This window comes from Canis aureus, chromosome 9 (genome assembly GCF_053574225.1).
Source record: "Canis aureus isolate CA01 chromosome 9, VMU_Caureus_v.1.0, whole genome shotgun sequence".
In the NCBI taxonomy this organism is placed as follows: Eukaryota; Metazoa; Chordata; class Mammalia; order Carnivora; family Canidae; genus Canis; species Canis aureus.
The window spans coordinates 25381919-25396695 of NC_135619.1; the positions used below are offsets into that span (position 1 = coordinate 25381919).

Consider the following 14777-nt stretch of genomic DNA (forward strand, 5'->3'; position numbering starts at 1 on the left):
AGAATGGAGGCTACTATATTAAATAGATGAGAAACAAGGTACACCTGAACTAAATAGGGCATAGGAGATGGACAGGAAAGATTAGATTTATGAGATAATAAAAAGGCAAACTCTGTAAGATTGAGTGGCTATGGTGGAAGATATAAGTGTCCAGGCATATGTAACTGATTGGATGGTGGTGCTTTTCACTAAGATAGACTACAGTAGAGGAATAGGTTTAGGGGATTGAAAGAAATTTTGATTAGTTACCATACTATAGCTGATGCATTTGGCAAAATGAGAGAGACTTTTTTTTTCTTTTCTGCAGAGCACCAGTGCCCTCAAAATGCAGAAAGAAGACCTGCTACATCCCTCCCACAGTCAGAGGACCTTAGGCTTAAAAGCACATTGCTATATATTATTGGAAGGAACAGAGGCACCAGACACCAGATCAATTATACATGTATTCTAATATGGGACTCTTCTGCATCTAAAAACACCTTCCCATGTGAAGATTCTAACGCAAGAGTATCAGGAGGAATAGAACCTAGGAGTGATGCATAGGCCAGGCACACAAAAGAATTCAGACACAAAGGAGAAGTGTTAAAATTTCATATCATGGACTCTCTATCAAGGAAAGATCAGTAGAAATTGAGGACTAGTATATGAGATAACAGCCACTCGATATTTTCTCCCATTTGCTGTCAAATAGAGTGCTCATCTCCAAACTGTTCACTGTTGCCAATAAACTTTAGTACTTTCCTTGATTTCTACAAAGATTGTGTTGCAAGTGTAATCACTGCTATTTGAATTACAAATATAGCCATATCTCCAATTAGAATCACCTGCTGGTGATGTTCACATCACAGAAATGGATGGAAAAGCTTGAGAGAGACAAACAGCCAGGTCTACTATACCAGAGTCTAATCCGTAACATTATTTGCAGCCCATCAGGGTAGCTTTTTTATGTTTGGAGGCACCTATCAGTCTGAGATCCACCTGGAAGTAGAAAACATCCTTCCTGTGTATGAAGGAGACCTAAGGGAAAGATATTAGGTATGGTGCAACATCTAACAAGATAAACACTATGGAAAAGTTGCCTGCTCCAACAAAATGTAAGCACAGGGCCCTGTTCAGTGGATGCATGAAACTTGGATCAGGTTTTCCCTTGGGTGTCTTTTTTCCATAGCCTTAAAATTATCCACAAGAAGCAGTAAAGCCATATAAATTAAAGAGTAACAACTCTGGAGCTAGATGACCTGAGTTCATATTCCAGCTCTGCTACTCGGGCAAAATCCTTAAGTTCTTTGTGCCTCATTTTCCTAATTTTTAAAAGATAGAGATGTAAAATTATGCCTTTCCCATGTGCTTGTTGGTTAAATGAGTTAAAATTTGTAAAATGGGGCACCTGGGTGGCCCAGTCAGTTAAGCAGCAGACTGGTGGTTTCAGTGCAGATCATGATCTCATGGGTCCTGAGATCAAGCTCCAAGTCGAGCCTGCATTGAGTCCTACGAACTAAATAGTCCTACGAACTAAAACTAAATTTTTTAATGCAGATATATTTATTGAAAATAATGCTGGGACACAATGATTCCAAGAGGGTATTTGCAGCAGATTTCATTATAATTACTTAACAACTAGATAATAAAGTTGTTTTTTTTTTTTAAACTTACAGAGTCACTAAACAATAGGAAAGGAAAGAGTAGGGCTAATCCAGTAGAGACTGAAGCTGGTATCAATCTTCCCTAAGCGTTTGGTTGGCAGCACCAGATTAATGGATAGTCTGCTTGAGATTCTTTCCTGCCCACTGGTGCACTCACATGTGCTCTCTCTTTTCCTCTCTCTCTCTCCCTTTAAAATAAAGAAATAAATCTTTAAACAAATTATAAAACATAACACTACCAGACCAGAAACACAGTGAGGGCTGTTTAAGTAATGCTACTACATACATCTAGAAAAGGGAGTGGGGAACCGGGAAGTCCTGTTTAATGATCAGCAACAACATTGCCACCTAGAGTCCATCCTGAAGCCTTGCCATATCAACATGCCATAGCAGGATCTAGCATTCTTTCACCTAAACCAGCAATAGCAGTACAGCTATCCCAAGGAATGGAGCGGATTCCTAGTGGATGACTAGGCCAAATACATAGTTAATGTACAAAAAAGCTACTTGTGGTGGGGGGGCTCTCATTCTCTATATTCTTGCCAATAACAGTCACTCCTAAACTTCCATCTCTTCCAGGAACCCTCTTTGGGCCCATTTAAAATCCTTAACTCTAGAATCTAAAACTTTTAGTTACCCCACTCTTGAAGGATATATAGCATCCCATAGAAATGTGTGGAGTATTGGAATAAACCAAAGTTCAGACATGGAAACATGAAGGCTCTTTTACTGCCTGCTGAATTTGAAGCCATTGTAGGCCTCTGTCACAATAAATGGTATATGGGAGTTCCCTGCAATTCAGGAATATAATTCTATGCTTGTGATCATTGGCACTTTCTCAAAGACAGCTCACATCTTGGACTTGCTATCAGATATCTGTTCCTATCTGTAGGTGTTTACTCTAACTCTGCTGCCTCTATAAGCTGTATACCCAAATGACTATGGTATGGGCTCTAGATTGTTTTCCATTTTGGAAAGTTTCTTTCTTTCTTTTTTCTTTTCTCCCAGTAAAGTTACATTGTTTTTCACCGTGGAAAAGTTCTTTTTCCTTTTCTCCCAGTAAAAGTACATTTTTCCTAATGTCAAATACACATTACCACATCATGGAACACTACCCAAGGTCCTATATCACACATAACTCCTTCTCACTAAGTTGACCATATTTGATGTAATAAGACACATCCTTCCAATAGAGATGTTTCACACTTCTCATTTGCTCTACCTCCTGCAGCAACAATACTTTAGGGAAATTTTGAGAATCACAACACCAAACTATACTGTGCTCACTTTCTTGATTAGTGAATAATAGAGTGTGAAAATATACTGTTCTGCATGCTCTATATCTTAGAGATGACCCGAGTACCTCTCTGGTGGGAAGCCAATCAGGTCCAAATCATGTCTTCAAGTTAGTGAGGACAATCCCCCAAATTTAAGCTGGCACCACATACTGGAAATAACTAGGCCAAAGAAAATGGAAACATGTTAGAGCTCTCAGACAAGCACTATTAGTTATCATACCAAGGACAGCATCTGCTGGTCTCTAAAATCAGTTTGGTCCCCACACAAAACATTAGCCACTGTTTATCAATATATCTCATTCTACTAATTTTCCATCTATTGTTTTACACACACACACACTCACCTCTATTCAAACAAGTAGAGACAGCTTCACTTTATTCTTATTGTGCCATCACTACCAGATAAGCTGGACCCACTTGCAACCCTCTTGCTATACATAACTCTTCTCTTCAATACTCCCTCCCAGGCCTCTTTTTCCCCCACTTCATTCACTTTATGTCTTGTGTTAACAGAATCCATTCTTCATTTTTTTAAAGGAAGTCAGAATAAATAACTAATTCAGGAAATGTTCCAGGAATATAACTTTTATTTAAGAACAGAATTATCCTTAAAGTTCTTCTGCAGAAAGAGTAGTAGCTTGATAGGAAGGTACTGTCATGGCAGAAAGCACAGACTGTGGAGCCACACTCAGAGATTCAAACTTCAGCTCTGGTACTTTCTATCTTTGCAATCTTGGGAAAAATACCTAATTCCCCTGTGCCTGTCTTCTCATCTATCACATGGGGATATTAATAGGACATGCATCATAGAATTGTTACAAAGGATTAGGGGTCTTGATATATCTAAAGCACTAAAAACTAGGCCTGACACATAGTGAGCATGATATAACTCACTGTTATTGTCCTTGGAAGCCACTGTGTTATACTGTAGAGAAGATGGGCTCTGGGAACAGATAGACTGGGGTTTGAGTCCTTACTCTGCCTCTCACTAACTGCATGGCCTCGGACAAGTTACATAATAATGGTAATGATATCTGCCTTATAAGATTTTTATGAAGATCAAATTAAAAAACAACAACAACAAATGCATACTTCTCAAAAACTGCTAGCTATTCCTGGTACTAGGAAATTTCCCAAGGTACAAAGAAAATGAGGTCCAAAACAAAAGAATAAATAAATAAAAATGTAAAACTTATGAAACTTGTGCAGTTCTAAGTCTGCAATTACTTACACTGGGGAGTTAACACCAGGAAAGAAAGCTAGAGATAGCAGGAGAATGGGGCAGGTAGCAATTAATGAGTGCAACGTCACTGTTCCTAAAATCTCAGGCTCTTCTTTGATTGCTTTTAAGTAAATCCAAGCTCTTCCCTGTTCCAGGATTCAAAATTGTCTATTTATCACTATGCACCAAAAATAAAAGTAATTTTGGCTCCCAAATGACAAGTTTAATACAAAGGGTCCTGATTTATTTTAAATGTGGATTTTTAAATTATTCAGTCACTAAAAAAATTCATTTGGATACCATTGTGTAAAATTAAGTTGGATTATCTCAACAACCTCTTTAATTTTATAGAAAATGTAATTAAGAACAAGAGAAGTTAAATAATTTACCCAAAGTCACATAACTCCTAAATGGTAGAACTACAGTTAAATTAACCCAGACTTCTGATTCCTAATTCACAGATCTTTCAACTATATATGTTACTGACTTTTCTTCTCTCTTGTCTCTTATTTAATCTTAGACCAGAAAGATGTTTCTTCACTTTTATTGATTCATTTCTTTGGAATGTATGCGTCTCTTTATCCCTGGGAAGGTGAAACTAGCACATACAGAAAGTAGAATTAAATGCAGGAACACAGAAAGTGGCCATGCTTCATTAAGAGCAAATGGAGTAAACCTATGTGTAGCAGAGCAATGATTTGGCCATAGCTATCTGATTTCCCATATTACAGAATCCGTGTTCCTTGCTTGTGTCTCATTAAAAGTTGCTGTTGTTCACTGGGGTAATTTTAAAAGTTCAGAAGACATGGACTAAAGTTATTGCCCTACACATGAGAACTTAATTGCACTTGAGGTTCATTGACCTATTTACTTTCTTCAATACATTTTGTGTCTATGATAATGAGAACTTGAAATAGACCCTAGTCAGTAGGAAAGACAGCATCATCTGCTTTTCAATTAAATTATCCAGCTCAACAATTTCTTATTTACACTAACACTATCACCAGATGGAGGGGAGGACCTATCATATCTATAGTTGACACTTTATTTTCTTTTTCAAATTTTAAGCCCTTACTGATATTCCTCATTTCAATCTGGTGAGGAAAAATGCTCATTTTCTTTTCAAGAAACATAATTTCCTCTTGGTAGGGGTAAAATTAAAAGCCTTACTGAGGCAGACTTCTTTCTAAAATTTGTTTTTGGAACAAACAATCTTAAAAACATTTCATTATGATTCCTTTTCAGAATAACCAAGATGCCTAATATAAAAATTACATTTTATCCATGCTATCAGCAAGGGAAAAAACTATAAATACAATGTTTTATTTTCAAAATATACAGTTCAGAATCGTGCAATGTTTTTTTCTAACAGATACAATGAAATTTTTTTTTCAGTGTTGAGTTCGTATGGGCAAAAGTAAGAATTCTCACAAATTCTCACCAATAGTCCTATCTTTACAACGCTAATATTGCGGGACTTGCTAACTACCAATTGTGTCACAGCACCATCTTGCTCATATTAGGGAGACTTCAAATGGCCTTCATATCACTACTCAAAGATAAATACTAATTAAAGAACTCTAAATTCCAGACCAAAGAGAACTTGCACCTTCTTATTTACTAGAAATTCAAAGAAAAGAGAAATTGAGAAAAGGAAAAATCTGGATCAAGATGGACTCAGGAAAATATCTTCGGTGAGACTCACTTGAGAAAACTCAACCTAGGCTCAGGTGATTTATAAGGCTTATTCTGGACCCCCCACAAGATTTCAAGAGACTCTAAGATCTCAGGTAGTATGGCTTTGATGACAGCTCCAGGAGATTATTCTCCCATCCTCACATAGAACACTTAGGTCCATCCAAACAGACGTATCAATGAAGAGGCAGAACAACACATAACTACCAGAATAACTTACAAAAATAAATTTGTAAGGGATAACTTACTTCACAGATAGTCCCATAATTACTTGCAAATATCTCCCTTCTCACACTACTCAACCGAATGCCTAATGTAAGGACTATATCTAAACAAAATTATAAATATGTTCTATACATTCTATTCCTAAAGAGCTCCTGGTGGGTCTTAAGGCTCTCTAGATTTCTTAGGTCAATTCCAAGGTAGATAAGATGAAATACTAAAAATGTTCCTAATCCTATGTGCCTCCAATATAACATTGTATTGGTCATACAAGCTGCCCTAGATTAGCAATAAATGATAAAAACCTCATAATTTGGGGATACCAAGATAACCTACTGCTTCACTATTGACTACTTTTTAAATTCCTAAGATTGTTTTGCTCATAAAAGGTACTCAAATTAACATGTTCAATGAAAAGGAACACCTAGACATGATTCCACATAATCCCCATCTGATCAAAAGGTACCCTTCACAATGATTTCTCAGTAGCTTAGTCAATAGCAGTCATCTGAGAGACATAACCCTCTTCATCTTCTACCATAGTAGGTTTGCAGGGTATCAGGAAAATAGTCTCCTGCCTTCAATGATGTCAAAATTTGGATGTTTCCCAAAACTTTCATCTCTCCTAATCTGTCCAACTATATATGGACATATATATGTATGTATGACTTCCATATAGAAAAATATATGAAGTTATATTGGGTAACTGATATTTTTTCCTGTGTCAAATCTCCCATATTCACATAACAGCAGTTAGAGATACCTTGCCCTCCTTATTCTCAATTCATATAGAGATGGTGGGTTGATCTCACCATTGAGTCTGGGCTTGCTTGTGCCTCAGGTACTGCCCATCAGAGTATCACACATGATGAACAGAGTGATTTAATTTAGAGAACCCAAGTTAGGAACAAACTCAATCCCGGGGATATTTCTTTGTAATTTTAGGAATGAGAAATTTTTGCCCTGAAAGAGGGAGGGAGCAGAGAAAGGTCTATTGTTTGGCCTTCATGAAATGAAGCATATGCAAAAGAAAAAAAGGAAAAGAAAAAAGAAAGAACAAGACTGAGAGATAAAGAGAGACCAAATCTTAAAGACCTTATTTTAGTCCTCAAATACAGCTTTGCCTGAAGTCAGACCTATGCCTGAAATTTTCAGTTTTTTGAGTCAATAAATTCCTTTCTCCTTTAAGCCAGATGATATCACATGCAACAAAGTGTCCTTACTATGAATTTCATTAAATTTTTTCTAGGTTCATTCAAGTCATAATTTGCATGTGAATTACAAGGCAAGATTTCAAAGAAAGCTAATTTTATTAATGAGTTTCCTGCAAATGGGTACACTGGATATATATCACCAGAAGTGCAGATAATTTATCTTTCTTTTTTAAGGAAAAATTGAGTAATAATGTAAATATCATTTAGAGAATTGGATTTCCTTATATCTTAAATTTAACCAAAAAAGTTGCTTTGTTATATATCTGAAATTTTTCAAAACAGCATTAAAATTTTTGGATATCAAGCTAAAGATTATCTTTTTGATAATACTGAAGCTAGTCTGAATTTCTACTGAAAACAAAACCAAAAAATCAGAAGAGTATACATTAAACCATAAGAGCTGGGGTGCCTGGATGCTTCAGCTGGTTAAGCGTCTGCCTTGGTTCAGGTCTTGAGCCCAAAGCCCTCAGGTTTGAGCCCCGTATCAAGCTCCCTGCTCAGTGGGGGGCCTGCTTCTATCTCTGCCTGCTGCTCCCCTCTGCCTGCTGCTCCCCTGCTTGTGTGCTCTCTCTATCAAATAAATGAATAAAATCTTAAAAACAAAGCAAAAAAAATAACAATTTTATTCAAAACATGTAAAACCTCTACAATTACAGTTTTGCTTTACAGTACAAATCCTACCCTGTTGGCATTCTAACAGGGTGTGGAGAAGTGCCTATCTGCTCTATTCTAAAAAAGAAAATATTTGCATTTACTCTAATAATTTTCTGTCAAACTAGGAATAAGGATCATTCTCATTCTTTGTATTCTCTCCAAAGCCACACAGAATGTGTAGCAAATGAAAAAAAAAAAAGTGTTTAGAAGAGCTCGTTTTCATGCACTACAGATTCTAACCTTGTCTCTAAGAGCCAAGGTTGATGCGTCCCATGCCAAATTAAATCTAAGATGTATGCAGAAATGAAAAGGGTAGCATTCCATGAAAAATTCCACTTTTCAGTTAAAGTAGCTAAGGTTTATTAAATATGCAAAAATTACAATGTCACTGTAACTTTGCAAATTAGGGTTTTCTTTTTAAATGTTTAAGCACTGTACTGTAAAGAATGAAACAGCTGAAGACTTTCACAGCTTGTTACCTGTATCTTTTTCTCAAAGAAACTGCACTAATAAATAAGCCATGCATTTCCCAAAGATAAGGGATTTTTGTTCATATCCCAGTGAGCAGTTTACTGAATATATTTGAACAAATTGTCTTTGTTCAGTGACCCTGACTAATTCTCCTGCTAGTTGGATCAGTGTTACAAACCTTGGTGCCTTATGATTCACAAGCATCATATTTTTGAGCTGATATATCCTCTCCATGCAGCTGATCATTGAGCACAAAGATGTTTTGTACTGTAGTAAGATGCATCATATTTTTTAAAATGGAGATTTGCAAAGGCTTAAGGAAGCTGAAGGCAATAATATAAAAGATCTGAAATAAGCATGTCTGAATACAGAACTGATTTTTTTATTTTTAAATAACTTTTATTTTTTCTGATGATAAAGGTAATGAGGTTTCAGTGGAAAAATGTAGAAAATACCAAAAAGTATAAAGAATAAAAAGCACCTATAATCCCTACATCCTACAATATTAAAATTCTAAAAACTTAGAATTCTCCCAAAAATGTTAAAATCTGAGGAGAAAGAGGGAGATTTTCTTGACACTTTAACATGGAAATAAATAGATAACTTTTTTCTAAATTGAGATCATAGTCTAAATATTGTTTTGTATTCTTTGTTTTTATATTACATGTATCATAAACATTTCCTTACATCATTAATTATAAAATGTGATCATTAACAATTTTATACTAATATACAGACTCCTGTATTTTAAAATATTTTTATTGAGGACCTAATGCCTGTCAGGCACTATGCTAAATTCTCAGTACACAGTCTTGAATGGATCTTTGTGGAGAGGCTTTGACCAAACTGTTAATTACAAACATGAATACTTCAATTGATAGCTATTTTTAAGACATACAAGTTCCTATGAAAGCAAATAATATAGGACTCATCTAACCTGGAAGATAAGGAAAGGCTTTCCTGGGAAGCACAATTTAAGATGAGCCCTGATGGATGAGTAAAAGTAAACCTGGTGAAGAGAAGAGAGGAGAGTAAGCAAACAAAACAGATGTGCAAGTTCTCCAATTGAGAAAAAGCTCCAGAGTGATTTACGGATAGAAAGGTCAGAATTGTGGAACATTAAAAGTCTGGCAGGAACAGGGAGAGTTCAGCAGATTAGGCTGGCAAGGTAGTCAGGGGCAGTGTTCTCAAGGTCTTTTAGGGCATATTAAGGATTGTGGGTTTTATCCTAACTGCTATGAGAAAACAAATGAAGTGTTATGATCAGATTTGCATATTAAAAAAGACCTCTGTGGCTGCTGGGCAGATAATGGATTACAGAAGAGAAAGATAAAAGCTGAGAGACAGTAAGAGAGCAATTGTAATAATTCCAGTTAGAGCTATTGGTTAGGACCAAGACAGAGAGACATATTCAAAATATATTTTGGAAGCAGAATCAATAGGACTTGGTGATGGACTCAGTGTGGGAGGTAAGAGGCTGATGTGTAGAATAAGTCTCAGCATGAGAAACTGAGCAATGAAGGTTTCATTTGCTAAACTGGGAGAGACTGATGGAGGAGCAAATCTGAAGGGGACAATCAAAAGTTCAACAGGGAAAACAACAAATTTGAGCTACCCATGAGACACCAAAGTGAAGATGTGAAGTTGACAGTTGGATGCACCAAGTTGGGTCCTCAGAAAAGAACCTGGGTAGAAGATTAAATATTGAAGTCATTAACAAATAAATGGTATCTGATGATTTAATTTTTTCAGAATAAGTGAGATATTTAGGAAGAATATGTAAAATAAGCAAAGAAGTGCAGTGGAAACACAAACAGTTAAATATCAAAAACAGATAAAGTTTTAGGAAAAAGTATTTTTAAAAGGAATAGCCTTTTATAGAGAGGTAAGAGCAAAATCAAAGTACTGTAGTGTCAAGGAAACCAAGAAAATGTTCTAAAGATGGGAAGTTCAACATGTTCACGAGAGATTAAGTATTTTGATTGAAAATGACTCACTGGATTTACAAACATGGAGTCCATAATGAGCTCAGTGAGAGGTTAGGTAAGAGGTGGGGCAGGAGCCAAATAAGAATAAGTAAAGCATGAGGTTGTAAAGATAGTATCTGTAGATAGCTTTTTTGAGAATCTTGACTATGAAAGGTATATCAGAAAGAGATGTACATTCAAGGAAAAATGTGACTGATGGTTTATTTGTTTTGTGTTTTAAAGTTTGACTGATTGATTTATTTAAGAGACAGAGATCATGAGCAAGGGGAGGGACAAAGGGAGAGGGAGAGAAAGAATCTCAAGCTGACTCCCCACTGAGTATAGACCCTGAAGTGGAGCTTGATCTCAAGACCCTGAGTTTATGACCTGAGCCAAAATCAAGAGTCCAACCCTTAACCAACTAAACCAGACACCCCATTTGTTTTTTGTTTCAAAGGATGAAAGACTCAAAAACAGATTTGCTGAAAATGATAGCATAGATTAAAGGGAGGAGAAGCATAAAGCAACTGCTTGACCAAGGCCTTAGAGAAGATACAAGAAGATGGAATCCAGAGCACACAGAGGACTTCATCTTTCTTGGGAGATGGGAATCCTTCATACTATCTCAAAAAGAATAAAAGAGTTAATAGATTTGTTGTCACTGTGTAACAGCTTTTACTTTTTTCTATATAGTATGCAGTAATGTAATCCTCTAACACCCAGGAGAGATAAAGGAGAGTGAAAAATAAAGAGAATAGAGATTTGAAAAGATTGGAGAAGGTGTGCAAGTATGAAATAATCTTTGGTAAGTGTAAGTGAGTGGAATTGCCAAGTTTGAAGGCCCAGATAAAATTAAAGATAACTTAAATATAAGTGATTTTCTCCAATAATTCTTAGTTGCAGCAATACAGGATAGAGAAAGCTGGTAGTTGAAGTTTTGCAGAGTTGAAATTTTGCTGGGAAGTAGAACAAAAAAAGAAACAAAGTACTGAAGAGTTTAAAAGAGAGTGACTATAATGAAAAATGGACTCTAATTTGGATACAATGAGAACAGGAAGAGAAGGTAGAGTCAACACAATAATTTAATAAGCCTATGTGGTTAAACATTCAAGTTAATTTAAATTTTTAATTATATTAATAAGGTTATGAACATATTTGCAAATAATGAATTAATAAAAGTTTTGATCATTTTACTTAGTTCCTAAAGTGAGTCAAAGTTAATAAACATTTTAGAAGTCCTAATACATAGATCCAAATTGCTTTCCATTAAAGGTATATATACCCCCACAAAAAGTGAGAATTCCCACTACATTTACCAGACTGAATATCATCCCTTTTATTATTGCCTAATTGATAGCAAAAATGAAAGAATTAATTCTTACAAAGGAAACATTGATTAAGATATGAATCAAAATTCAGTTTTTAGATTATCTCCGATATTTATTTCCTCTTTTTCAGCTGAAACGAAAAAATTGTAAATGTTTTATTATCCATATTTCTTGAATTTACATAAATAATAGAGAATATTAAAATGTATATTTTGAAATTGTATTTTATCTTCCAATAACCCCTGCAAAATCATCTCTATTGTTCCATGTTTTGAATTTTTTTCTTTTTTTTTCAATGTAAGGATGGATAGTTGGTAAACTATGTCTGCCATCAAAGGCTCACATATCTCATGGGGAAATTAATGTTGTAAATATTGATTTCTACTATACCAGGATCTTTCTAGAAGCCTAGGAAATACATCAGAGAGAAAAAAAATAAAAGGAGTCTACCCTGAAGTTGTTTACAGTCTAATTGGAAAGACAATTGTATTAACAAAAATTTCTTTAAAGTTACTGACAAAGAAACATCTACAAATTATCAACACTTAGCCATAATGATAAATGTGAAAGAAAATGAGATAAATGTAGCGGATCACTGGCCAGGGTCATCTTGTTTAAAACTGAACTCATTTTCCCTGATCCCAAACCTTGTCCCTGCAGTGTCTTTTATTTATCCATCTGTCTTTTATTTATCCATCCAGTTGCATAAACCAGAAACCTGAACAATCTCCCCAAAGCACCCGCGCTCAACTATCCACGAAGTGATAGCCATTCTAATTGTATAATCTCTATCTATAGATTTCTCTCTAAACCCATTGCCACTATCTTAATTTGAGTATACAGAATTTCATGACCAGAGGATTGGAATATCATTTTCACCAACACTATTCTACCATTACAATCACTACGGAAGAATTGTGAATTGAATGGAATTTTATTTCAACCAATCAGTCATCATTCATGTACAGTACCAACTGTTCAGGAAAACACCTGAATTTTACTAGCAGGGCTTCTAAAATAATTGGAAGTTTTATGCAGTTATATGATGGATGCAGTTCTATCATTCATTTTTCCTTTAATTACTTAACAAATTACTTTCCAAATTACTTAACAAATGTTTATCAAATAACTATTGAGTATTCATGTGGTATTTTTCCTTCCAAACATTATTGTTATAATGCACTGTCATACAGCCAATATATATATATCATAAACTGCTCTATCAGTATTTCTTGTTTTGTCAAAAAAAAAATCAGTCATGAATACTGTTTTTAGCAAGGTCACTTGATTTCAAAGTAGTCAGTGTGTTTTCTAACTTCTTAACCATATGCCTTTTTCCACTTTATATAGATATCAAAAAGCAATGGAGTAAGTATATATATTATATATACACTAGATTATAATATATAATATATGTATAAAATATAATATGTGTGTGTGTATATATATATATATATTTATATTTAGAGAGGAGAGATTAACAATATATTTAGGTTTTCCACCTGAAGCAAACCTTTGCTAGAACTTCTATCTTCTGTATGTCCCCAATAAATTCTATATAAAACATCTTCTATTGCTTTTTCACAACGGGTTTGCTGCCAGAACACAGGTGTCGTGAAAACCACCACTAAACCTAAACCAAAATGGGAAAGGAAAAGACTCACATCAACATCGTCGTCACTGGACACGTAGATTTGGGCAGGTCTACCACTACTGGCCATCTGATCTACAAATGTGGTAGGATCAAAAGAACTATCGAAAAATTTGAGAAGGAGGCTTCTGAGATGGGAAAAGGCTCCTTCAAGTATGCCTGGGTCTTGGATAAACTGAAAGCTGAAGGTGAACATGGTATCACCATTGGTATCTCCCTGTGGAAATTCAAGACCAGCAAGTATTATGTGACCATCATTGATGCCCCAGGACACAGAGACTTTATCAAAAACATGATTACAGGCACATCTCAGGCTGACTGTGCTGTCCTGATTGTAGCTGCTGGTGTTGGTGAATTTGAAGCAGGTATCTCCAAGAATGGGCAGACCCGTGAGCATGGCCTTCTGGCTTACACACTGGGTGTAAAACAACTAATTGTTGGTGTTAACAAAAATGGATTCCACTGAGCCACCCTACAGCCAGGAGATATATGAGGAAACCGTTAAGGAAGTCAGCACCTACATTAAGAAAATTGGCTACAATCCGGACACAGTAGCATTTGTGCCAATTTCTGGTTGGAATGGTGACACCATGTTGGAGCCAATTGCCAACATGCCTTGGTTCAAGGGGTGGAAAGTCACCCGTAAAGATGGGAATGCCAGATGCCAGTAGAACACACTGCTTGGAGCTCTGGATTGCATTCTGCCACCAACTCGCCCCAACTGATAAGCCTTTGTGTCTGCCTCTCCAGGATGTCTACAAAATTGGTGGTATTGGTACTTTCCCAGGGGCCAAGTGGAGACTGGTGTTCTTAAGCCTGGCATGGTGGTCACCTTTGCTCCGGTCAATGTTAAAATTGAAGTAAAGTCAGCTGAAATGTGCCATGAAGCTTTGAGTGAAGCTCTTCCTAGGGACAATGTGGGCTTCGATGTCAAGAACATATCTGTCAAAGATGTTCGTCATGGCAACGTGGCTGGTGACAGCAAAAGTGACCCACCAATGGAAGCAGCTGGCTTCATGGCTCGGGTGAATATCCTGAACCATCCAGGCCAAATCAGTGCTGGATATGCACCTGTGCTAGATTGTCATACAGCTCACATTGCTGGCAAGTTTGCTGAGCTGAAGGGGAAGATAGATTGTCATTCTGGAAAAAAGCTGGAAGATGGTCCCAAGTTCTTAAAATCTGGGGATGCTGCCATTGTTGATATGGTTCCTGGCAAACCTATGTGTGTTGAGAGCTTCTCTGACTATCCTCCTCTGGGCTATTTTGCTATTCGTGACATGAGACAGATGGTTGCTGTGGGTGTCATCAAAGCAGTGGACAAGAAGGCAGCTGGAGCTGGCAAAATCACCAAGTCTGCCCAGAAAGCTCAGAAGACTAAATGAATATTATTCCCAATACCTGCCACCCCA

At 36.2% G+C, this 14777-nt stretch overlaps 1 protein-coding gene and 1 long non-coding RNA gene across 5 annotated transcripts in view; one reads left to right on the top strand and one right to left on the bottom strand.

The window, feature by feature from the left end:
* LOC144320511 (uncharacterized) overlaps nt 1-738 on the top strand; it is a 59666-nt gene extending 58928 nt beyond the window's left edge. For all 3 annotated transcript variants that reach the window (XR_013386145.1, XR_013386144.1, XR_013386146.1), the window contains one exon: nt 308-738. This is a non-coding gene — a long non-coding RNA (uncharacterized LOC144320511). The remainder of the gene's footprint in view (nt 1-307) is intronic.
* Nucleotides 1-14777, bottom strand: part of FSCB (fibrous sheath CABYR binding protein) — a 295780-nt gene that overhangs the window by 198573 nt on the left and 82430 nt on the right. The window lies entirely within an intron of this gene.